This window comes from Gallus gallus, chromosome 10, assembly GCF_016699485.2.
Source record: "Gallus gallus isolate bGalGal1 chromosome 10, bGalGal1.mat.broiler.GRCg7b, whole genome shotgun sequence".
In the NCBI taxonomy this organism is placed as follows: domain Eukaryota; kingdom Metazoa; phylum Chordata; class Aves; order Galliformes; family Phasianidae; genus Gallus; species Gallus gallus.
Window position 1 is genome coordinate 16,598,616 of NC_052541.1, and position 26,450 is coordinate 16,625,065.

At 40.7% G+C, this 26,450-nt stretch overlaps 1 protein-coding gene and 1 non-coding gene across 9 annotated transcripts in view; one reads left to right on the forward strand and one right to left on the reverse strand.

The window, feature by feature from the left end:
• Positions 1–26,450, reverse strand: part of FAM169B (family with sequence similarity 169 member B) — a 266,727-nt gene that overhangs the window by 173,582 nt on the left and 66,695 nt on the right. For all 8 annotated transcript variants that reach the window (XR_005862587.2, XR_005862590.2, XR_005862585.2 and 5 more), the window contains exons 8-9: positions 20,578–20,699; positions 19,290–19,499 (exon numbers count right to left, since the gene is read on the reverse strand). The gene's annotated coding sequence lies outside the window, so the exon portion shown is untranslated. The remainder of the gene's footprint in view (positions 1–19,289; positions 19,500–20,577; positions 20,700–26,450) is intronic.
• Positions 5,332–5,405, forward strand: MIR1813-2 (microRNA 1813-2). Its single transcript, NR_035202.1, has one exon. It is a non-coding gene; the product is annotated as a microRNA 1813-2 (primary transcript).

Below are 26,450 nucleotides of genomic sequence, written 5' to 3' on the forward strand. Positions count from 1 at the left end.
TGATAAAGGACTGCCCTGTCAACTCATCTCCCACTTGTGTCCTTCAGTATCAGTAGCTTTCAGTTAGAAGATGGATGAAGCAATTTACCACTTCAATATCTACTTTGAATGAGAAGGTCTTTGGTGGTACACACTGCTGCTGAAAACCTGTGGTGAAGAAGTTACAACAGTCCAAAGTTTAGAGCCCAGCTTACACCTGCGTGGCATTCACAGTGCCTGCACAATAGAAAAGAAGAAGCAAGAAGCTGTAGAGCAGCATGCATGACATAGGTTCAGATTACTATTTGTTGCATGCAATCACACGTCACCATATGAAAAAGTGAAGACAAAGGAAAACAGATCTTATCACTTTTTTCACAAGTTTGCAAAAAAAATTGCTATTTTTCTGTGTGTCGGGGAAAAGTTTACAACTTAGACACAACATCCTAACAACACTGAAGGCTGGAGTCAACAAAGAAAGAAACAGAAAGCAAGCTCAAGAACACACCATATTAGATAGCTTTTTTTATGTCATCTGTATAGGTTTGCCAGGAAATTATGTTGTCAAGGTTCCTCATGTGAAAACTTTAAGAGAAGGAAAAGACATAGTTAGATAATCCTACTAATGCAGAAGACGGAGTAGATCAATACTTCTGAAAGCAAAGGCTCCGTCTAGGAGGATGAAATCCATTACATTAAATCCCTTTCAATCTGCAGGTAAGCAGGAGAGTAGAGGGACCGTTTCACTTCACATCTTATCCTTCCTGCCTTACCACATACAAAGTAAACCCTGACAGTCTGCCCTTCTTACGGTTTCTGATCCTCAAATCAAGCTAGACATTACTCCACAATTCTGGCAACTCCCAACAACAAAGCAGAACCTGATCTCTTGCCCACTTGTACGTAACACACATTACAAGAATGAAACTAGGTACTCAAATCCAAACTCATCCTTCAACCTCATTCTTTTACATCCACATGAAAAACTTCACCACCACCCAAGCATTCATACTGCTGCTTCCCTAAGTGTGTAAAGAGGAAATGAACACAAGGTGTTACATTTGCCCTGCAGGTGCCCAGCTGAGCTGGAATCTGTTGCTGTGCATCTGCCCCATTTTTTTTTTTGCTGTGTGTGACACATAAGGTTACAAGATTAAGGATTGTCTAATCTTTTTGTATGGTAGAGAACGCTGGTTGTGACCACCGTGTGTGAAAGGTATCAGGCAACCAGGCACCCATATAGACAAGCACAGAAAATTCTATGAGCTTCAAAGCAAAACAACCTAGTGTTTGGAAATTCAGAGTAGGACTCACTATGTTCAACAGCATTTCTCTTTTCCTTTGGCTTAAGAAAGGAGTTGCAATTTACTCTTCCTTTCAGGGTTCTGGTGGTGGTAGGTTCCTCAAAAAACTTGTGATTTTTCTTTCTACATTACAAAACCTGTTTATGTGATAGCTGTTCTTTGCATTTAGTAAAAACCCCTGCTTTGGAATAATTCAGGTGCTTTGCAGTCTTCTGTGAAGGCGCACAGATGAATGTACTTGGGCCTTGTAGTGGTATCATTGAGCCTGACTTCTACAACTCTCTTTGAACTCTTAACTTCTCTTCCAGCTGCACCATCAGTGCCCCTTATGCCAGCAAAAATGACTCAAAAATCCCTTCAGAGCTGCTCTCTGACCTAGAAATCTCTGCTGTGCAAGATCAGTCTCCTAAACAGACCATAACTAGAAGATATTACTAAAATCTGGTTGGTTGTACAGACTTTCCTTCCAAAGTGAAAAGATCAGAGAGTTTATATGTGTTATTTTAACCTTTCACATGCTGTTCATAACCTCTAGGTCCATACAACAAAAGAGACAGATCCAAATATCGAATTGGTTCCAAAGTTTCATATGTACACACTTGACTCATTGAAAAATGTATCTTGAACTTTAAAAAATGCTCTAGGAAAGAAAATGCTACATGAGTATTTGTGATGATTAGCCATTCTTCCCTGCAGCAGCTTCTTCTTCAGCTCTGTGTAGTTTATCATCACACAGATGATGGCAGGATCATTACCAAACCTGCCACTGAGTCACAACACCAGGTACGTATCTCCTTAAACACTTCAGTACTCCAGGTGCTGCTTTAATGGTTTAAAGACACTTTTGAAGACCAAGGATTTTTCTTGTCTGGCCAACGTATGCCTTATTTACATTTAAATAGTAAAATTATGATTCTGTTCCCATCTGCCTTGCATGTATGTAACTTCTGAGTTTTTTACTTGCAACTTGAATAACACACACTGAGTTTATTTTAAATGGTTTTCTATTCAACCACTCCAACCCACACTATCCAGCACTGGGCTGAATTCTCCCCTTAAGAACAAACAAACCTTGAAGCTTTCATTTCTCTCTGACTTATCTCTGATTGTTTTAAAAACCTGACCAGATCCAGATCCTTCTTTTCGTCTCCCAGAAATTCATGCCAAGAAAAGTAACATCATCACAACCTGTCATCACTTAAAGGCTAAACAAAGTGAGAAAAAGAGCAAAAAAACAGAGATGCTCCTCTTCCCAAACTAATACTTCCAAAATGTATTTAGGGGGAGGGGGAAGGAACCATTGTTTGAGCTAACACATGAGCCAGTGTGCTTATTTAACTAACTATCTCCATCCCCAGACATATCAAATGGAATGCAATGCCAGCTGAAAGTATTATGTAGCCTTCAGTGATGTGAAACACATAAGCTCTAAGGCATACAGTTTGGCTGAAGGCTCCAGCTGGCACTGGTACTTTTATTGTACTGTGAAAAACATTAAAGTCCTCAGATGCCCTGCTGATCGTGGGATCGGAGAAACTTTCCTGTATCTGCCTGACATGTACTCATACTGCAATTAACACGCTCCTCCCTCTCTCTCTTTCCCTCACTGCAGATGTATACACACACACCTGCATGCACACTGCCAACGTTATTTAGTCCACGAGCACTGGTGTTGGAGCCTGTGTGCTGCTGCACTTGGGAAAGGGAGGCATTCTTTGTCCAAGTGCTAAAAATATGGTACCTCAACTTTCACTTGAAGGTGGCTGCAGCATACGTAGAGACCATTAAGGGCTATGTTTTGCTTCCTAACTTTTCACATTTTTCCTCCCTTTATGACACGTTTATTGGCCTTGAAGGGCAAGGAAGGATAACATAGGAAACTGAAATCCTCCATTCAGCTCTGACTCACCTATTGTGTACCTCTGACTCATTTAAGGGCAAGTTGCACTCGGCATGGTGGCTAGATAGTATGAGCAACTGCAACCATTAGTCCCTGTTCACATCTGACTTTCGGCAAAATCTAAGCCAGTGTGGCCAGGGTAGTTAAATGTGCAGCTTGAGCAATTAAAAAAAAATGGTTACAGATGAATATTATTTGGTCTGAAAACAAAACTGCAAGGGGTTTTGGAGACTAGTGCCTTGAGGATTATAGCCTATTTGTGGAGCTCCAACAGGAAACTGCTAATTATGACACCTGCACAACTTTCCTTGAATTAGACCCTGGGGATTCATTGCTTTGCCTATAGATGTTAGCCAAAGCCTCAGGCTCTTAATCCACAGCCATCACCTTAAGTGAGAACACAACAGCCAGCCATAGGGCATTTGCAATCTTAGTTATAAAAGGGTATCGCACAGTTTAAACTAGATGCTCTCTTACAAGACAAACCACTCAAGTTTTGAATATTCTTCCCAAGAGTTCTACTCTTAAGGATGATGATCTCATGAAATCAGCAGTCTGATCCACTAAAAGGGCTTTCAGACAAATTATGTATGCAGCATTACAGAAATGTTGGGGAAATACTCAAACTGTGTGAATCAATACAAATAGTCTGATTAGTGTGATTGTAAAATAAGGGCATTTCATACAGAGCCATCGTATCACTGACTCACTATTTCAGGGTGAAGTGAACTCTCAAGTCTTACCTTGATCCTCTGTTTAAGGTGAATGTTAATTTCCAGACTTCAACAAATACACTTTTAGAAACGTTTTCTAGAGCTCCTATACTTGCACATTTCCTGCTTTTCAGTAAGCATGTTCACTTTCCAAATACAAAAGCCACAACTTCGGTCAAGAAAGCTTCATTGGAGGATTTAGATCAAGTAGTGGTTTATCCTAGATGGGCTTGTAAAATCAGACAACTTTGCATGCCTTGCAGAAATTAAGATTCTAGAAATTGCATAAGCAATCATGTTCTGGGTGAGACTTTGAAGTCAATCTGCCATGACAGGCTTTTCTTCAATTCCCACTGGTTATGCAGCAAACAGACTGGTATGTCTATACAGCATGACCAGCACCTTCTAGAAGAAGAGCTTTGTTAATGTGTTAGCCCCTTTCTCAGCTACATCCACCCTTTAGTCTGTCTATGAATCTTGGAGAGAATAACAGGCTGATATGTCTGTATTAGCTCCTGTTCCAAAGTTATGGTGGATACTTTCGCCTGGTGCTTTTTATCCTGAAAAATATTGAGGATGGGATAAAGGAGATATCCAAGTGAGGAATCCAACTGTGACGCGTCCCCCATGGCATCAAGAAAGCCTTATCCATGGTTCTCCAGTTAAGTTTTCTCCTAAAGTGCAACTCATAGACAAAAGTTATCCTGATGGAAAATACTGACCAACTACTATGCTGTTTTTCTTCTCTTCTTTTTTTAATCAAACTGTTTGGTGGCAAACACTGCTGACAATGCCCTCATCCTGGTGAGTGCAACAGATGCCCTTTGAAGCCTGTGAGGCAGACCCTCATTTAATTGACAGAAGCATGCCCAACGTTCTCTCTGTGGCTCTTGCACCTGAGCCATTTCAGAACTCGTTGGTACTAAGGTAATAACAGATGCCTAGCTCTTACACAGTGCTTCTGTTCAGCAGACTGTGAAGTTTTTTCCAGAACAGCAAAGTCCAAGCCAGAATCAAAACTCTCATTTCCTGAGGTCCTGATGCTCCCATGTAACATCACAGTGTGCCTTGCTCTCTGACTAGTGGATTTGCTGCACATCTCCTCTGACCTTACTGAAAGAGCAATATTCAAACAATGACGAAGCAGTGCAGTATTTCTTTTCATACTGAGGCAGCAAAGGTCAACAAATAGGTGGCAGGGCAAGGTTATGCAATGCATTCATAGAAGAAAGTAGTCATGGATTTGTTTCCTTGTCTCTGTTTATGAGTTTTTACAAATGTCTCAGCTCCTTTTTATCTGAAACTGCTTAAAACATGGGAAAGTTCCAAGTAATAATAAACTCCTCGTCTTTAATTTATAACTCCTAAAATTGACAGAAGCCCAAAACACATTTTTAAGCCTGAAAAGGTGGCAGAGACGCATATTGTGTTCTCAGCATAAGAACTTCTGTGGCTGCAAGGAGAGCTGCCAATGCGCTTGCAGAAATAGCAGCAGTATTTTATTCTTGCAAAGCTTGGCCAATATATTTTGCACTGAAGAAGCAGATTTACAACGAGGAGAAGGATCTGCTGCCTCTAACCCTTTTAGCATCGCTCAGAACAGAGCATGCCCAAGCCCTGGGCTGAGCCCTGCCCTCCCAGCGCATACCCACCTCATGGCCACATCTACTTCAGCAGCACAGATCAAGGCTATTGCACCAAACCTCCTGCTTGAGTCTACAGCCCAGAGCCTCTGCATCCTCTCCATCTCACATCCTTTCCTATTTCACACGCACGCAAGTCTGGGGAAGCAAGCATCACTCAGTCCCATTGCACCCTCTTGTCCTTCAGAAGCATGCAGTAAATGGGCTTCTGCCCAAGCGTACTGTCACGGGGGCACAGAAGGCAAGGGTTTGGAGTGGGGGAAATGCATACACTAAATCCTCCATCTGCAGCCCAAAGTAACAACAGGGAGGTGGGAGCCGAAGAGGGAGTGTGGTACACACAGCAATACAAAAAGTAGTTTTTGTGCCAGGCTCATCAGTGTGGCAGGGTAATAAGGTCAATGTGAAAACAACTGGAAGGCACATTCCCCAGTAAACATGTGCTGAGTGAAAACGGCCCGACCTTATGTTGTAGAATCCAAACCCATTGAGTCAATTGCCAGAAAACATGACATGACCTTTCAGATTCAGTGAGCATCAGTTCCAAGAGCAGGCTGCCGTGCTCTTTTCCATTTCACTGCTGCCCCCGGAGGGCCTCAAGTCACCGGAAATAATAGCTCGGGCTCAAAATCTGCACTCCTTTAATGAAAAAAAAAATACACATGGCATCCAGTTTGACCCTGGTGGCAGATTTTTTATATGCTTAGCTCAATTTCTTTAAGCTTAACAACTGTGCTTTTTTTTCATTATTATTTTTAAAATCTTCCCAGAACTCAGATATTCCCACAGACAGCCCCATTTTTTTTTTAATTTTTTTTTTTTGGCAACAGTGGAAATATCTTGTTTTTGTGAATGAGGAAAATAATTAATAGCTAATGAGGTGCTCATTCTAGCCCCAAACCTTCCCTCTCCAAACAAGAAAAAGCTATTCCAGTAGGAACATACTCTCCTCGCCTTCCGGACTGAGAAACGCATAAAGATGTATTTTTGTCCACAAACCTACAAGAACTTATTTTAATCCACAGAACTCAAGCAGCCCCTGACAGAAGTAAAGCTGTGTAACATTTTAAGCCTTTACAAGATGAGAGCTTGTGATATTAAGTGTAATACAAAATATATTTTCCCTCCCACTGAATTACTTTCCCTGCTAAATCCTGATTTCAAATTTTCTCCCCCTTTACTGTCTTTCTGACAGACTGATGGGTCTGAGATCTGAAATCAACTCCAGTTTTTAGGTGAAATATTTATTTTAGGGGACAAAAAGAAGCTTTCTTGGATACTATTCAGATTTTACCCTCCTCTGTCAAAAAGCAAAAAGGAGAGGCAAGGATTGCCGTCTGGAAATTGTATTTATTTTGACTTGAGCTGTGCCAACCTGCAGTATACAAATACTCAGTCAAAACTGCCTGCCATCTGTGTTTATTGTAGAGGAATAGCAACATCCAATGGCCAGTTAAATGCAGGTTAATTGCAGGCGTGTATTGAATTCCCTGGAGAGCCAAGTACACAGTTAGCTCCCCTAGTGTAATCTCTTTCTGCTACATGAAGGAAATCAAAAAGGGAAAGAACAACAATGCCAACTCACAGAAGAGCTGGATGCCTCCCCGCACAGAGGGGGGGTATCTGCAAGGAACAATAAGGGTCTATTAAATTCTTTCATTGGCGCCAGAGAAGTAAAATGAACATAAATTAATCAGCTACAAAAGACGGGACAAGTGTTGGTGCAACTCTATTGAAGTCTCAGGAGTTGTGGAAGGGATAAATTTAACCCAGAATCTTTCAACGTCTGCATATCTGAAAGTGGCTTGTTGAAAAAAATTGGGCATTCTTAGAAAAGAAAAAGGGAGTGAGAGACTCCCTGTGAAATGCCATCCTTTTAATATCCCTGAACAGCCACATTTTCACCATATTGACATTTATCATTTTATTTCCTTGCATTTATAAAGCCATCTGGCCAAGATTTTCAAAAGCACTGACGAATTGCGGACATCCCACTTCTGAGTTTTGAAGAGCCTGGACTGACAAAGGCTGCAAGATCAGCCTGCACTGAAAAAGAGAGCCCTGCAGAGGTTGGGCAAGACAAGGTGCAGGTGCTGCAGTGTGTTTCGTAAAAAGCCAAACAAGCTCAGGCCCATGTAAAGTAGAGAAACACGCTGGTACTGAGGAAGAATTAGGGTAGAGGAAGCCACAGCTCGTTCACAGTCATAGCGCACAGTTTCAGTTCACATCAGGTCAACCCTAGTCTCCTCCTCACAGCTGCTATCCTCAACTATGCACTGTGTGTGGCCTAAAAAGAGCCACAGAACCTTTCAAAACACAAAGAAAGGCATAGGGTTTGTGGTATACCCAGAAGATAGAAATTTCAAGAGAGTTCTACCGCCTCTCTGGAGAATGTCCTTCCTATGTGCACATTCATAGGGCCCACACAGCAACATGTGATGCAGCACAGGGATGACCATTGCTCTCAGCAAACCAAATCCCAGAGATTTAAGGCTTTAAAACTAGGACCGGTTTTAACTGGGAGGGGAGAGAGAAAGAAAGGAGAGACTCAGAAGACTGCAGTCTTCAGAAATACTATCACACAATAGAGAAAAGGCCATGACTTGGCACAGTCTCTCTATGAAGCTGCCTCCAGCCCTGACAGGCAGCAGCCTGCCCTACAGGGACCAGGCACTAGTCAGGCCAGAAAGAGCTCCAGGGCAGAGCCTGGATGAGATAAGGGCAACAGAAGAGATACTGTACTTCAGGTCTGCTGCGCAGTAAATTGGCGTCATAGAGACCACACTATTTCCCTGACATCTCCTTTTGCTCTGCAAGAAGTAATTCACTTCAGCCTTAAAATACCTACTTCCTACCTCTCTAGCAACCTCTACAGCTGCCGTGCCATACTGACAGATGTGTGACCCCATCTTAGCACTGAAGGAGGAGCTGTGTACCACCTGCACGTTGCACAAGATCCACGGGGACATAATGGGGCAGTTGGTGTTTGTTCCCCCATCTACTTGTGTGCGCTCAGAATTTCAGCCTCTGAACTGTCCTCCTTTGGGGGATTAATGCATTTTCTGCTTCCTTTCTACATTGCCAGTGGCGATGTCCTTCGCACAGAGTCATATTCTTAGGGGCATTTTTAGCTCTTCCTCCCTCTTCTCCCAGACGTCAAAGCCGCCATTAAATCTGCCAGCCCAATTTATAATGCTGCAGCCTTTCAGCCAAGTCTTAGTCATCTCACGCCTCATCTCACTGAAGCTGTCTCCCCTCTGGGCTTCTGCCCTCCTCCCCTCCGGCCCATTTATCCAGACTCATCTACCTTCTCTGCCACCCTCAGATCCTCCTGCTTCTCAGCCAATGCTCATCACATCAAAGCTTATTGTTTTCACATTCAGCACCTTGCACAACGTTTTTTTTCTCTCTCTCCATTTCCCACTGTTTTCTTTCATCCTGGCTATCCTCAGCCCTCTCAGGAGGCAATTTGTTCATTATTCTCTTCCAATTTCTTACCAGAGTTTGTGGTACATGCAAGAAACCTCTTCTCTAATCAGGTTACAGTACTCTTATGAGGTCAGATCCACATAGCGTAAGTGTATGAGTAAGTTTAGTTTGAAGCATTCCAATAACAATTGCCACCATGAAAAATAAGAAAAACACGACACTTTTCTGCTTCCCTCAGTTACATCCCATTCTCATGTGCTCGCACTGCCTTCAGATGACAAGCTGTTCTTCTTGGGCCTTACATCTTAGGGCATAACATGAGGGCTGTAAGTGGTCCCACAACTTAAAATTCAAACAGAACCAAGCCAGTGATTCCAAGCTTAATTCAAAAATCACCATCTAACTCCTGTGTTTTCACAATGCCAAATCTCTTTTAGAAACTAAAGAGTAAAAATCATGTTTCCTCTACATCCTGATTTTGGTTCAGAGCAAGCAGTAGGCAGAGGCTCTGCACTATGTTGACACTTGAACTGCTGAGCCAATGAACTGAGCACTTCAGCCTGAAGCTGCCACCTATCACCATGACTCACGGTGCCTTCATTTACCTCTTGAATTAAAATGGAGCATATCAAAATACTTCCTGTTGTACTCCTTGGATGGTCTCTCACAAAAGTCTTCAGACTCCAAAGTTCATCATTAAATGCAGATTATCACCCTCAGGCAGTTCCAGAAACCCAGAGAAAGATACAAGCTTCAGTTTCATCCATGGATTCAATTACACTGTGCAAGGGACATTTAAAACAAGTTTCCCCAGAATAAATGAGAGAAAAGAGCCAGAACACTCAGCAGGAGTAAAGTAAAAAGCAATCTTCAGCTGGTGCTGGCCATACATACTTAGAAAACCATCCCCTCCAGCCATTACCAGCAAAAAGTCAGCAAAAACTTATTTTAGAATCTGAAAAGAGAGAAAGTTAAAGCATTTGGCGGTACAATCTGTTACTTAGGGACAAGCTCATTAAAAATGCAGCATTATTTACTAAAGGCAAAACGCAGAGATGCTCTTTTGCATGCAAAGGAAACGTATTGAATGACAAGGAACACCTTTCTTCCTGCTTGGAATGGGATGGAAGGTTGGTTTAATTGCACTGATGGGTGGATGACTCTCTGAAAGAAGAACTGGAGAGGCCATTCCAAAATCTGTTAGTTGTTGGCCTATGAGATTGAATTCAACAAGAAAAGAGCTACAGGGAGTTAAAAAGAGCTTCGGAAGAACCATGTAATGGACCCCAGGCTGTGTGCACACTAGAGGAGAGTAAGGGTGAGCACTGTTTATGTAGCAGTCCCAGCAGCATGACTGTGTCTTAGAATCATAGAACTGTTAAGGATGGAAAAGACCACTAAAAACTGTCCAAATGTGGACCCATCACGGCCATGCCCACCAAACCAAGTCCCTAAGTGCCAGATCTACCCTTTACTTGAAAACTTCCAGGGATGGTGAGATTTATCTCCAGAAGGAGATGAGTTTGTGAAGGGAAAAGAAAAACCAGGCAAACTGAGTTCCAAAGGTAAATGGCAGGAAATGCTGAAATAGGAGTAGGGGTAATCAGAAATCAAGAGAATTGACACAATGGGAAAATGAGACTAAAGAAGAACACTGTAACTGTCAACACAAATCAGAGGGAAAGGGCAAACAAAAGGAGAGAGAAAAGGATCCAAAGAGGGTGTTCCTTATTTCTCCTTTCTTCCACTGAAACTGTATTGTTTGCCTGACTGCAGCTGAAGTTTGTTGGGGAAACTCAGCTATTTGAGGCAGCTACTGATCTCACCATGGATTTATACTGTCATAAATCTCTGACCTAAATCAACCAGTTACTCCTCATCTTGATAGATCAGGAGCAAGCCCTTGGAAGTGAAAGGTGCTACAGGAGCATGAAACATTTTCCTAAAACACAAAGAAAAGACCCTGAACACAATCAAACACTTCAAGCTCATAGCTATGAATTCCCTTGCAACATAAATCTGTATATCAGCCAATCTTATGGTTGATGGGAGCAAGTCACTTGTTTGTTTCTAAACAATGTATTATACATGCTGTATACACTCTGTAAATCATACGAAATTAAACACAATAAGCATTTTTTGGTGGTTTTATTCTCCGGTGTTCAGAGCCCTGGGTCTCCATGACTCCCTTCAAGATAGGTCTATGAAATTTAGGTTGGCTTTGTTTGTTTGTTTGTTTGTTTTTTTAATATACTGCAGGGATATTAAATTTATTTTGCAAACAGAAAGCAGCTGTCAGTTTGACATGCTTGCAAAAGTGAGTAGACCAATGTGCAACAACTCCACAGCAACAGTGGCAATGATGGGCAGTGTACAACCACTGCATATATGAAATAGAAGGAAAGGTGGACGACAGCTTCGCAGTCAAATATATTCCAGATTTTGCTCCTTTAAATTTTCCCAGTCTGACAAGTATAAGGGAACATTAGGGGGAAAATGTATACCAGGAAGAAAATTCTTTGTTTTCTTTTAATGCAAAAATAATTTAAATACAATTTCAAAAAAACAATCTAAGAGGCTCTTCTTTCTATTTCTTTCGTTTGTGTCTTTACTTCTACTCCCTGTCCTGCTCCTCTTATGCAAAAAATAAACTGTTGTGTTTAATATAGCACGGAGAGAGAATGGAAAGGAAAGAATCAGTATTCCTAGTGAGTAATTTGGCTAGAGGAAAAAGATAGATACAGATCAGATTCTTTTGATATGTTAAAAGCATCCCAAAATGCCTATGCTCTGGATGCTTTTACACAAATTATCTTTCATCATAAAAGTACAAAATACATATAATGGACAGCTCATCTCTCTCCAATGAATATGCAGCCACTAGCTGATAAGATAATAGACTAAACACTGACCTGTCACAGACTTGATGTTCATAAAAGTAGAGTTTAAAAAGTTGGTTCTCACATCTCAGGAATTTAATGGATAGGCACTAAGATATGCTTCCAATCTTCAAACTCTTTTCATTCTATTCCATCTTAGCAAGCGCAGTTATAGCCCTTAAACTGGTAGTATTTGGAGGAATATATTGTTTGTATATGTTACTCCTCCAACCCCAGCTTCCAGGAACTCTCTCACCCAACCTTTGAATGACTTTGATGTCACATAGTAACTCTGATAGAAACACATTAAAAATCTTTTTACTGCATGCAGCAACCCAATCTGTTTTATATTCTAATCACAAGAGGCACCTGAGGCACTGGTTGATGAATAGGCTGTCAATAAATAATAATTATTATTATTGTAGTGTGCTAAAATGCTGAACTCCTGCAAAGAGAGCGTCAGACCTGATAACTCTTTTGTAGGTAGCCTTCTGTGAATCACCCCTCTCTCACACTGTGATCTGTGGCTCCTCCCTAGAGTGTGTCACTGTGCCCATGAGAACCCAGCTCTTTTCTCATGTCTCCTTACCCAAGCACCTTCTTCAAAGACTGGGAAGGCAATGTCTTTTTGGCCTTAATAATTAATCTAGCAGGCACTTTCACTTCTCTACATGCATTGCACATAATCTGCTACTTTTCTCTCATACACTGCAAAAAAGCCTGTAGCTGATAGCTAGTTCCTCCCTCTCTTTTCTTAATATCTCTCTTTGCAATCTGACAGGTTCATGTGAGGACAGGAAATACTCCTGTAAACAATACAGCAGGTGAATTCACTTGAACTGGGCAGAAAGCATTACAGATTGCTTTCCTGTAGTTCAGCGTCCTGTAAGACATTAAGATTGCCTGGTTATTGCTAAATATTATATTTCAAACCAACAAGCCTGAAAAGAAGCAGCATGCTCATTCCTCAAAGCTGATGGGTCTAGGCTCTTCCTATAGTCCTGCTGCTAAGCCATTGATTCTCACAACCACTATTTCATAGCCTGAATAACAGGAAGATTAGCTGAAAAACTGTAAGTTGTTAATAAGATTGCAGCAGCAGCCTCATATAAGCACTAGCACCTCCTATTAAATTAATAGAAGCTCAGCTCTTTGAAGGAATGTAGGTTTGTATTTCCACTATAGAAGCTAAAGGTACATGAAAAAGGGCAGTCAGAGCCACCTCCTGGGGGAACAGACCTGCATCTCCCAAGGTTTCTGTTCTTCTGCCCAGTTCACATCCTGCCCACCTGAATATCACTCATTTAAACTCATTTATTGATTGACTCAGGAACTTACACAGTTACAGAAAAGATTTTCCTTTTTCCTTAGCACTGTGGAAATAACCATAGAGCTCAGATGAAAGAGAAACCACATTTAGATGACACAGAGGCAGATGCTGATAGCATTCAGAGGTAAAAGCAGGCGAGTGCATACAGGCACAGATGTAGTGGGGTGGCCACTGCCTCCCTGAGGAACAGACTCATGTATATGGCACGTATTTCACTTTTATTTATCCTGGATATAGTTGGGGTTTTTTAACTTTAAAAAAAAAAAAAAAAAAAAGCCCTAATCCAAGAGAAAGAAAATGGCAGACAAAAGGATGAAGGTGTGGCCCTACTGCAACTCCCTGCATATCCATCCTCAGAAATCAGTGTGCTGAAAGGGCTGAGAATTTGCTCGATGTTGCCCAAGAAATTAGTGTCAGGGTAGTGGGCGTCCTCAGCTGTACAGGGACATTATTCCAGCAAACCCATCTGCCTGGCTGAATTCAACACGTACAGATGATTTAATTTTAAGGTACGCCACGAGTTTCTACATCTGGAAATTATGAGGGGCAAAGTCTAGCCTAGAAGTACAGCATTTTTGTATATGAAGTGGCAAAGCAGGTTGGCCGTAGTCTCACCAGTCACTGTTGATCTGAAAGTGGTTTATAAGTAGGAAATTCTACTGGTAGATACTTTGGAATTCATTCCCTCCCCTTTTCTGCCAGACCCTTGATTGTGTAACTTTCTGGAAGTGCTGAAATGCTAATCCTTCCCATTCAGCCATTTGGGCAGGGATGGGATGGAAAGCCCGTGTGGTCTGCCACAGGGTTAATTATGGTGGTTTATGCATTGCTGTACTGACATGAGAGCAGGCTGATACTTTATTCTTTGTACTGTATAATTCAACTATTGTCAGACACACAATATAATACAGTTCTGTAAAGAGAGGGAATTCAATGAAACAGGACATGGAATATGAGCAATGCCAAAGGAGAAACAGAAGCCTAAGAGACACCATCTTCCATCTAGGCTTGAAACCCACATTGGCAAACCCAGAGTGGTCACTAAGAAAAAGAAAAGCATGTCAGACCTACCGTGATGCTTCTCCCACTTCCAGCTTCTGGCAATCTGCCAGTTAGGGATTTCCTGAGCCAGAGGTTGCATCTGCATCAGTGTGTTTAATAGCCCCTGCTGGACCCATTTTCCATGAATTTGTCTAATTGCTTCTCGAATCTATATCTGTCAGCAATAAGTTCATCAACTGAATTATGCACTCTGTGAAAAAGCACTTCTAGATGTTGTGCACTAAAGTAGCTGCCTGAAAATTCCCTTCATTGACCCCTTAGTCTTGTATTACAAGGGGATATTCATTTCCAATTCACTTTCCCCATGTCATTTCTGACTTCACACACACCTGTGTTACTTGTCTCTCTTCCAAGCTGAACTGATCTATTTTATTTAACCTCTCCAATGAAAGTCATTTAATAACTCTACTCATCCTTGCTGTCCTTCTCTGTACCTTCTGTATTTCTGTCTTCAGAAGTATGCTTTTCAAAACAATTGTACTCCTGTTCATGACATGGGTGGATCATGTTTGCAAGCTGCATAAGAACATTTTTCATTTTGTTGTCTACACATTATCTAATCATTCATAACACTGTCTTTTCCCCTTTGTTCTCTGGCTGCAGGTAGGTCATTTCTGTCTGTTTATGCTCTAAGTTCTTCCAAGTAAAGTTGTTTTATGACAAAAAGTATAGGGCCTACTGCACAACAAGGGGCTACAAAACAGGCTTTCTGAAGTTAGCCACTGGTAACAAACCCATATGCAGGTTGCAAGACAAACATGTTAGCTAGCACAACTGCCTACTGATGGTGATGGTGACAGTGCCATTTGAGAATCCAATCCAGATACAGGAAATGATCATGCAAGCCGTGCACCTGTGGGGTTAAGACCATCACAGCATTCCATACACAAATCATCACAGAACCACAGAATGGCTCGGGCTGGAAGGGATCTTAAGGATCCAAACTCCCTGCCATGGGCTGGTGCCACCAACCTGATCAGGCTGCACAGGGCCCATTCAACCTGGCTTTGAACCCCTCCAGGGATGAGGCATCCACAGTTTCTCTGGGCAGCCTGTGCCAGTGCCTCACCATCCTCTGAGTAAAGAATTTCCTCCTAACATCTAACATAAATCTCCTCTTTTAGTTTAAAACCGTTCCCCCTTATCCTAACACTATATGCACATCTGAAGAAGTAGACAGGTAATAGGTATGATACAAATCACAAATTTAAAACAGTTCAGTGTTAGTAAAGTGCTCAGCAATACACGGAAAAAAATCCATGATGAACAACAATCACTCAAAGTCTCAATTTCTGGCTCAGGAAATTCTAAGCTTCTGCAAACTTATGCCAGGGGAATGCACCAGTGAATTAGTGCCATAGCTTTATGCTCCATAGAAGCTCTGTTGCTGGCCAACACTGATAACAGACAAAGGGATACATGCATTTTTGGTTTTGTTCAGCATGTCTCTCTTCATGCGTCTATTTTCAACCACCTTAATCACAGTTGCAGATCACAGAGCTGACTGCTTTTCAAACCCAGACATGAGGCAGTTTCTACCTGAATAGACTTTGTTCTAAGAAATCTCAATAAGATCCAGAGTTTTGTGCACTGAGGCCAAATACATTTCTTGTTTGCTATGGACTTGCATTCATCCTAGCTTTACTTCTCTTTCACGTTCCGATCAGCACACCCTACCAAGCACAGTGTCTTAAGCTCAGTTCAAGAATCTTGGTGTAGACTAAACCATTTATACCTAAACATTCTCAAACACTTCTTTCATACCACCCAGAACTGCATATCCCCCCAGTTCCTTATATTCATCATTCACAGATACCTGTACAGTGGTGAGCACTTGCAAAGAGAATCTGAATTAGTTTTTAGAACATATTAACTAAAACACATTGAGTATCTGTGTGGACATCTGTACTCAGAATTAAAGTAGCCCTAATTCAATTTAACTTTCTTCACTTTCAAAGTGAATTAAAGTAAACGTAATTGAGGCTATTTAAATTCTGATTAAGAGTCTTGACATCTGCCACGAGGGAAGCTATATTAACCACAGGGAGTTAATTCACCACCATAAGTGTGAAAACAGAACCAACTGCATAACAGGAAAGCCACAGAAGAAGGAAATCATTAGTCTCTGAATTATAATAATCACTACAGTGTATTTATGATAAATGCATATTTAATTTGGGAAGCAATATTCTTGCATGTTGAAAAGGTAAATAGTATTACCTTGCTTAGAAGAACAATCCTAAAAACATTTCCAGTTTTTTTTTTCATTTTGTAACAGAATTATAATTGTGTCTGAACTCAAACTAAGTTGTTTAAACAAGAGAAATGAAGTCTCATAGCTGTAAGTGCAACAGCAACCAAATTTTCCTTGCTAACTCATAGCTCACGCCTGTTCATCTTTATGGGAGCATCGTAGAAAATGTCTTAGAAAATGACCCCAGTTTAAAAAATGCATCACAAAAGAAAAAAAACGTGTGACATGGTGCTCTTTTCTTTTCCCTATCAGTGTTATGGTTAATTGATTTCTACCTGACTGCAGAATAAGAAAGTTCTTGCTGCCTTGGTGTTGTACATGTTGGAAGTCATGTTTATTGGCAATAAGAGGTTTGTGGATGTCCTTGAAAAACGTCACTGTTTCAACCCAGTTTAAGGGTGCTGTCCCTATATATACTAGAACTTCTTGCTGTAGTGTTGGTGAAGATGCACATGCTACATATAATTGTAAAATCTGTTTCTTCATGGTCTGCTTTTATTATATATCAAGAGTGCCTGAATAGAGAATACTGTTTCAAAGCAGCAAAAGGCCACCTGAGAGCAAAAGCAGATAGCAGTAGCAAAGGGAATAGGTACCTTCTTTAGACTGTTAGACAAGCTAACAGCTCTTTCCACTTTTCTGCAGATATGCGAAGTTTTTGTAATCTTTGGGCAAGGTTTTCATTGTCTAAGTCCTGAGCTGAGCTGTTAGATATTCAGACAGGAGGGGCATATATATTTCTAGAAAGAAGTAAGCAGGAAAACCGTGACCTTCCCCCTGATGAAATCTTTGATCTGTTCTGGACCAGCAATGACTAAAGCTCCCTTTTGTAGTGTATACACACATTTTTTCTAACTTAATCTTCTAAAACTTTACAAGGATTAATGCCGGTTCCTCCCTGTACAACTCATCCCAACAGCTGGATCTCCAGTGGATTTATAATGCTGTACGTGAGAACATGGGTTTTGGTGAAGAAATTTGCTCCTTCTTCCTTCCTTCTATGAGGTAAGTCTGTTAGAACTGCACAGTAGAACTAGGGGTAATTTCATACATTTTACATGAGATTTCAGTAGAAGCCAGAAGGCTTTATCTTGGCCCTCCTGCATAACTGCTTGTCAGAAAGACAATAAAGACACATGGAACAGTAGCTAACATTTATGGCAACTTTTAGAATAGGCCACTGCAAGCTCTGCACCAATTCTCCTTGTCTACCCCATTAAAATATGTAAACGATATGATCCTGCCTGCATACTACTCCCCTCTATGAATTCCCTAACGTAGTTCAGCATTATTTCCAGAGAGTAGTGGAATCTTCAAATTTGTTATCTTGTTTCAATTACCATTTACTAACAATCAGAATTTAAAAAACAATAATAAAAAAAGATTCATTTAAAATATTTCTTGAAATAACAGTACCAAAAAGTTGGCTAGAACAGTGGAAAAAAAGATTCATATCTGAAACTAAAACATGCCATTCTGAAATCCCTTCAACAACCAGCGTCCCCACTGGCACTAAGTGAGAAGAGAGGAAAAGATGCTATCATCTATTTCAGACATATTTATTCTTCTTAAAAAATATTTGTTTACAAAGGGGGAAAAAATCCAAAATGCACAAACACACACACACACAAAATTAAAAGAAAAGAAAGAAGTGGAAGAGAATTAAGGGCCGTAAATGTGTAAAGGATACAAGACCTTCCTACCTCATCCCCAGAACTTTTCAGAGCAAGACTAATAATATGATTTTAATGATACCAATGTAGGAATCAGTTTTCCTGCATGGAATTTCTTGCCTGACAAAGTGATCAAGGCCTCAGACTCTGGTAACTCACAGAGAAATAATATGTGAGGAAAATAGAATTTTAATGTCTTCTACCAAAAATAATGCCCAGCTGTGCCCTCTATACCAGCATTTATTAGTTCATTACTTCCAGATAATGGGGAAGTAGCTTTGCTGTGTGGTCGAAAGTGAAGTAGACTGGAGTAGCGAGTTCAAAAGTGACAGAAAAAAAGAATTCCAATAACTCAACTGAGAAGCTTACTGGAAAAGTGGGACTGAAGATCTAAATGCAGGAGGTGGATGATTCAGTAATGAATGGAAGGCTCATTTTGACAGCTCGGGCTGCCATCCAAGCTAATTTGTTTCCAGGCCTTCAGTTTGCCAACTGAAGTGGCTGAGAAATAATAGGCCCCCAAAAATATTTCTAAGGGAACACAATGCCCATTATCAATGGAGGAGAAAGAATCTGCACAATTCAAAGAGGAAAAAGAAATTTGAGATCTGCCAACTTTGGCCAGTTCCAAATGACATAGGAAGGAGCAGTTACAATGTAGTGAAAGGAAAGAGGCACAGTATTGTTAAATAAATTCAAAGTAAAAGTCATCATAAAAAAAATAGACACAATAAATAGAACGATGTTTCTTTCACAGAGAGATGATTTTATAGCTAAGCCCATGCGAACAGCCTACGATAAAGAGCTTGGGATAGAGAAAAAAATGAATAAGAAATCGGTAAAGAGAAATAGATCATAACAAAATGAAAAATAATGAGACAACCTCTTTATATTTGACTTGGTCATCACAGAAAACTTTTTATATATAACTGCCTGGATAATTTATAAACATTAGAGATTTAATTATCTCCTCAACGCAGAGAGTTTGTAGTTCCCACTATAGTCAACAGCAGCAAGGAATGTCTTCTGATTATCAACAGAGGTTAAGCCTGGGCTTAATTTTCCTTCCAGTCACACTTAAGACACATCTACACAGGGCACAATGTAGAAATCCCCAACTTACCAGTAAGATCGCATGGCACAGCACCGAGCTTAACACCGCAGGACAAGAAATGCAATAGCCGCATTCTGCCAACAGGTCAGGTCAGACAGATGCAAGGAACAGTCCTGATGAACGGGAGCTGTGTGCCTCCATAGCCACACTGGAAGCACCTCCACGGCCACTCTCTGCTTTCATACCCTCCCTCTCAGATTTATTAAGATGAAAGCTTATCTGGAAGAGAGAAAAAATATGCAAGATTTGATGAACATTTTCAAAAAGCAGAACAATAATTTCTGAAGTACTGAGAAAACATTTGCTGTCAATAATAGATACTTATGGAGGCTGAATGCTCCTTTTCACCACATTTTTAAGTGAAGTCTGTACATGGGTAGCACATACATTAAAATATTTTAATTTATGAGAACACATTAAAAATAGTCATTGTTTGTAAAACTATTTCCTTATTATAATGTTTATTCTACCTAAGAGCACAAAATTCCAGATTTTTTGAACAGTGGTAACACATCTGCTTCAAGATATGCTCAGGAAAACACTGAATTACCTGTTAGCCTTCACCTTAGGTTTTCCTGACATTCAGCAACTGGAAAACTTGCCCTTCTCACTTGATACACACTTGTTGCTACAAACACCTTCCCTTTTTGCCAGCACAAAAGCAAACTAACATTTTGCTAAGATACTTGCCAGCCTTTTGGATGATGCCTCCTCAGTGAAGGGAATCACAATCACAGAATGGCCCAGGTTGGGAGGGACCTCGAGGATCATGAATCTCCAACTCCCCCCTGCCCGCCACAGGCAGGGCCACAATCTATCACTGAAGGTTATTTTTTCTACTACTACAATTGTGCTACCAGGCTACTTAATTAAATGGGCACTCAAAGCTAACGTGTCCCCTTAGGGTATAGCTAAATTGCAATGGGAAGGTATGACTGCAAAATATTCAGGCATACCCTGCTGAGTTTTCATCTCATGAGAATCAGTAGCAACAATGCTACAACTGAGCAGACTTCACTGCAGGCTGTTCCACTGCACACATACTCACCTAACTGTTTCACCTCTTTATTTTTATAATAACAACCAGATTAAAATTAGCTACCATAGAATCAAGGCCAGCACTGAACTCGTTAAATGTTTGAGAAGATAAGGAGTCCCTTCCCTTCCCAATTACCCAGTGATCTTTTACCTAACTTAATTTCAGTCTTTATAACTGCCCTGCTGCTTGCCCCTAAAGCCAATAGTGTTTCCACATGCTCATTTGCAGCAAAGGTACACTATTAATTCACTGTCATACCTTGAGGTGCTTTCATGTCAGTTGGTTTCATGGGTGGTCACCTCTCCAAGGCAGAGCCCAAGGGTTTATTCAATACCTTGCAAATTGATTCTTCCTCATGAGAGGGTACTGGCAGGATGCCACTGGAACAGAAATAACCATGTTTCTGGAGGTTAGATTGTTTTCCTTTATTCAATAAGCTGCATCTTTACAATATTCTGCTATTGGAAATCCAAGTATTTAATGAAATTAACATTTCAACAGAATTCTGACAAGGCAGAATGTTTTGCTGATAGATGAACAGTATCCTGACACACTTAAAAAGATTAATATTTGTGAATTTTGACATAATTACTGATTTCCTCAACAGATTTAAAGTCGAAGTTTATCTTCATGTTAATCCAATTTCATGCCTAGAACAGAGCAAGCATAACAGAATGTCTTTCGTAACCTTCTGATATCATTAATTATTGCTACATTGGGAGTTACAGCATGGAACAAACAGGTTTTTAAAAGGAAATCATTTGTCTCTCAGCAGGGAGACTCAACAGTTTTATTTCCTTCAACACCAAGCTGCATTCAAGTAATCTTGTTTCATGGTGATCTTCCCTGGACAACCTCTAAGTCAGTGGTGAAATCCCATCTATTTTGTCCCTGGATTGGTCAAATGTGCTGCCCGTAAGGGGAGGTGTCTATTTCCTCTCCTAATTATGGAGGAAGGGTTTTCTATATGTTAAGGCCGTGCTTTCCCCAAGCTGTGGGCATTTGGTCAGGTTTCCTGGTGATTTTCCACAAAAGGAAATCCCCTAACTCATTAAAAAAAAAAATAGATTAATTGACCGGTTCAGTAACAAGCTGCCCCAGGACCCAATAAACTTTACAAAGGGTACATTCCAATTACAACTGGGCTCAGCATGAACCTGATAAGTAAGCCAGCATAATCTTTCTTCAGCATTAAGGAATTTTTTTTTCCTATTTTTTTTTCTCCCCCCCCCTTAATTTAACTCCTTCTCAGCACTTGTGGATTGAGCAACTTCATACTTCTCTTTTTCTTGTGAATGTGAACCCTACTGAATAATTCCCAGCAACGTGATCTACTGAGTTCAGTAAAAACAACCAACACTCTACAGTCACTTTCTTTGCACCATTGCAGCCTTGAAAGAAACAGCTACAGTGCTGCCTTCTTCCACACTTTGCCTGGTGTCATTAAGTGAACCCAGATCTCAGACCAGCAGTGGGAAGAAGGAAAGTGATCTCAAAGTATACACATGTGGTGGAGCAATTGGAGCCGCTTGCTTGCTAAGTACAGCTGTAAGCCTGCTTTCACTATGTGAGAGGGTTGGGAAGGATGCTGGGTTTTTCAGTAACAAGCATGATTTTAACAGCAGGAGAAGGAAATATGAGGCAGACGTCACGCTAGAGAGACAAAAACAAAAGGCATTGGCTACAAAGCATTTGTTTTAATTCTCACACAATAGACTTCCATAGCATTAGAAAATCCAGACACTTTAGAATGAGGACCAGAGGCTGAAGTACTCCTGAACCTTTAGTATCCAACCTGTACTATGGCATAGCCTAGAGAAGAGACTAGTATTTGGTAATATGTAAATGTCAGGTGTCAGGGGGCTGGTCAGCCACAAAGAAGAGTTTCTAGCTCTAGGTCTTTGCAGTGGCTCCCCACCTGAGGCTAAAAGCTGCCTGTGGATACATTAGACAGTGCTCTTCATCTCTATCCCCTCTTTGCCTAGAAGGAATATTGCAGAAGTTCAGGCTCCAAACATAGGGTTATCCTCAGATAGAGATCATATGACTATGCTGGAAGTGCCTGAAGGTGGCTCAAACATTCATTAGGCATCTCCTCCAGAGACAGAAGCAGAGGTCAAGAGAAGTGTCCCATGAACTGCATCTGCTCTGCAGAACCCCCAGGCTGACCTTCTGCTACACAGCCTGGCTTGGGTGCTGAACCCCAGCTCTTTCACTGGATTGAACACTACTGATGCAAGACAGTCTGTATTCAAAGAGGCTTATTTAGAAAACATTCACTGGTTAGCTGGCTAATCACTGCAGAGCACATTTACACACCTGCCTGGTAGCTACTGCTACTTTTAAGACATAAAAATGCACAGACATTTGTACAGAAGACACAAACTGTTTGGACTTATATCTGCTTCTGCTCAGATTTAGAATATCATTTTCATACATTTATTACGCCTAGCCTGTGCTGTATTTCTTACAGGAACAAGAATAGCTATAATTATTGCTGTCAATCAAAGTTTCTCTGAAGTCCTCAGCTTTACTGTTTCAATAACTCACTTTTACCGGTGGCAAATGTCTTCAACAAACACTAGAGCCTAATTTGCAGTTTGGTTCCCTTGTCACTTTCTGAGTCATCTTGGTGGAATGCTGTGAGGCAAGAGATTCGTTTTAGGACTTTTTTTCATCTTCCCTTTCCTTACATCTGAGGGCTGTTAAGAAGTTTGTTTTCAATAGCTCAGACATATCCAAGGCGTACCACAGGTACCGAAGGTGCAATGAAATACAAAGTTTATTCTACTTCAGTACAAAGAGAATACCTGATATACTGTTCCAAAGTCAGCCCTAGCACATGCAGGTGCAGTTATTGGTTTCACTGGAATTACAGTTGCTTAGAACTGGTGCTGGGTTTAGCTGCTTAGAAGCAAACTCCTCAGTATTACATAGGGCTCAACAGTGACTGCATACCCTTTGGGGTAAATCAGAAGTAATTCAACCAGTGATGTGCAAACCTCAAGGTGAACATCACCCTCCCAAAATAGCTAAGGTGCCAAAAATAAATGTGACACAATGCTGATGGATTTATGGGTAACTGACAGTTTCCTCCTCAGATTCTTAATCAGGTGTCACTGAGAGGCGCTAATATAATTAGAGATGAGATATGGATTAATAGGGAGAAAATATCATAACCTCACTCTCATAATAGAACAGTCCGTACACTACACTTAACTGCAAACTGCACCATTCTTCTGGTAACATGACATTTGCTAAAGAAAAAGCCTGTTGATAATTCTCTATAGTCCTATATAGCACTCTGCCATGGCTGCTCTTCAAAAGGCCATATCTATCCCGTGGGAAATATAGCTGTATTAATATGACATTTTGTCACAAATTAATCTTAAACGGGGTAATATTTTTGACACCGAATTGAAACTGGAACTAAAAGGCAGTTCAGGTGGTTAAAGTGGCAATATCCTGTAGCAGACTTATGTTCCCTGAGATAATACTGTTATGGTGTAAGTACCATTGTACTGGGATGTATCAATAGGGAGAACTGTGCAAGTCTTTCTTCATTTTAACAATAGACATACAGGATCATTGGCCTTCTACTCTTTATTACAGTTGGTAGTACAGTAATGCCCACTGATCCCAAATATCAGAGCCTATGACGACAGGCGCAGTATAGAATAACAAACCTTGTGCTCTGAAAAGCAGCCAAGACAAGTAATTAGCACCTCATCTACCTTCATGATGAGATGTACTGTAGAAAAGTAGACAGACAGTTCAACAAAGATTTAAAAAAAAAAAAAACCTAATTTCTCATTAAAGCGATTAAAAGTGGCCTGGTCTGGTTTTTAATTGATGTCCCATGGCACAAGTCAGTCATGACGAAAGGGATTCTCTGTGATGTGCTCTCTTTCCTGCTGTGGAAGTTCCCAGGCTTTGTAGAGTTCATCAACGCCAGGCTAATTAACACAATGTAATACCGCCACTTACACCCATTTCCCAATTCATTTGCACTTGGCTTCCACTTTTACAGAAATCAGGGTAAATTCATCACAGATCTCCACAGGAGTTGACCCTATTATACAAAGGATGCTGTTAACCTTTTCTGTTCCTTCCCTCCAAACTATGTGATGCTGATGGTCACCAAAGATGACTGGTGATCTAGTACACCGAAATATCACCTTATGGGTCCTTCAACGTACATCTCATTTGTTATTCACCCATTGCATGTCAGCTGATTTTAATGGGATAGTCTTTATTAAGATTAGTATCTCCTCCATAGCTGTTTAATTCCTTCATGAACCTGAATGCTACAGCCAGTGGCCATCCAAATATATTTGTGTTATGAAATACTTAACTATCAACACTTCTGATTAATATCTCTGAGATGTGATGTGAAGCCCACTGACCACTAGTGATCCTTAAAGATCCTATGGCATTTTTTTTGCAAGAGCAGAGAGTATTATAAACTCCTGGATCTTGGCCTTATTCCAGTTGGGATAATTAAATTCTACCGCACTAAAATTCCCCCTGCAGTTTCAGTTGGAGAACTCCTGTTCTTCACTTCCTGTTTTAACAACCAGACTGAAGTGTTGCTTGAGCTGAATTGCCAACACGTTCCATCCCTGCGCTGGGGAAGGGGACTCAGCCCATGGGTACACATTCTGCCAAATGCTCTGGGACTCATTAGGAAGGAGGTGTAGAACATGTGACCTAGAAAACCATAAAAACACAGCTCCAACCTCAGTGTTACTGCAGGTTGATTGCTATGCTTGTGTGTTGCTGGATTTTTATTTTTGGCAGAGGCAATCAACATGAAATTCTGAGTATCTACCAGTGCTGCCCTGCAACTCCCCAGGATGGACAAAGAGATTTTGCTGGTGAGCGTTTGATCAACTGCTCAAGCAAGTTGGTAAAGAAGAATTGTGTAAGAATCAATCCAGCTAAGATTTAAACTTCAGGACGTTCTACGCCTGAGTAATCACTTGGTTACACTGAGCGTTCACAGGTTTTAGATAACAAATTGATTTTCTAGGAATAGACAGTAAATGTAAGTACCCCTAATTTCTGTATTGGGGAACACCAGAAAATATTGATCTGAGGGCAGTGTTCCTTACTTAAACAGGGAATTCTGTTTATTGGTTCTGCTGACCGGCCTCCTCTTTCTATATGCTAGGAATATAATCTGACTGTAGGGAGGCAATGAGGGGCTGCAGGGCACCATTTTCATGTCCTAGAAAGAGAGTAGGAAGCAAGTCTGTAACTTGGCCAAGAGGGGAAATCCACCATGTATTTAAAGGTTGATTTGACTAATTTTTTTTATGAAAAACATTTCTGGGCAATCTAAGTCTGGAACTCAGAAATTGCAGTGGCTAAACAGACCAATGCACTGAACCATTAAAGAAACTTTGAAAATACTATTTCTGTGTTCATTTGAGAGCAAACAGACAAAATTCTTTCCTCTCAATTCCTCCAGCTTAGCATGAGTAAGAAAGATGATACACTGTAGATTCTGTTGCTCCAGGCAACTGATGAGGAACCTCTTTGATGTACTTTGATTAATGCAGACTTCTTTGATTCAATGATATTTGGTTCCAGTTCTACTTAAAAAACAAAAAATCCTTACTACAACGGGGAAAAACGTTAAGGACACTTGCTTGGAAAACACTTGGGTTTATGTTAAGAGTCCTTATTCAAGATCGGAAAGTTTTGTCGCCTCTACTGTTGTCTCTCCTTCTAACTGGTCTCCTTAACTGCAAACATGAGCATGAGGTATATTATCACCATGCAGCACTTTACATCTTTTAGAATAATAGAAAAACAGGAGTGAAAGGGACCTGTAGAGATTATCTATTCCCTCCCAAACCACCTGCACTGTTTCTATCAGACATACCTCCCTGCCTCTGTGATGGAGGTCTCATACTGCCCTGGAATGATCATGGTATTTGGGGATTTGACCATCTCACCCACTTGCATCTTCAGACAGAGAGATGTTGTCAGGGAACATAAGGCCTCCTGAGAAACATAAATTCCATAGTTTACTACAGAAGTGTGTGTATAAAAATAAGAACAAACCACTTCATTAACATTTGCTTAAAAATGAGAATGGATGTTTTATCCAGCTAATATGGAAG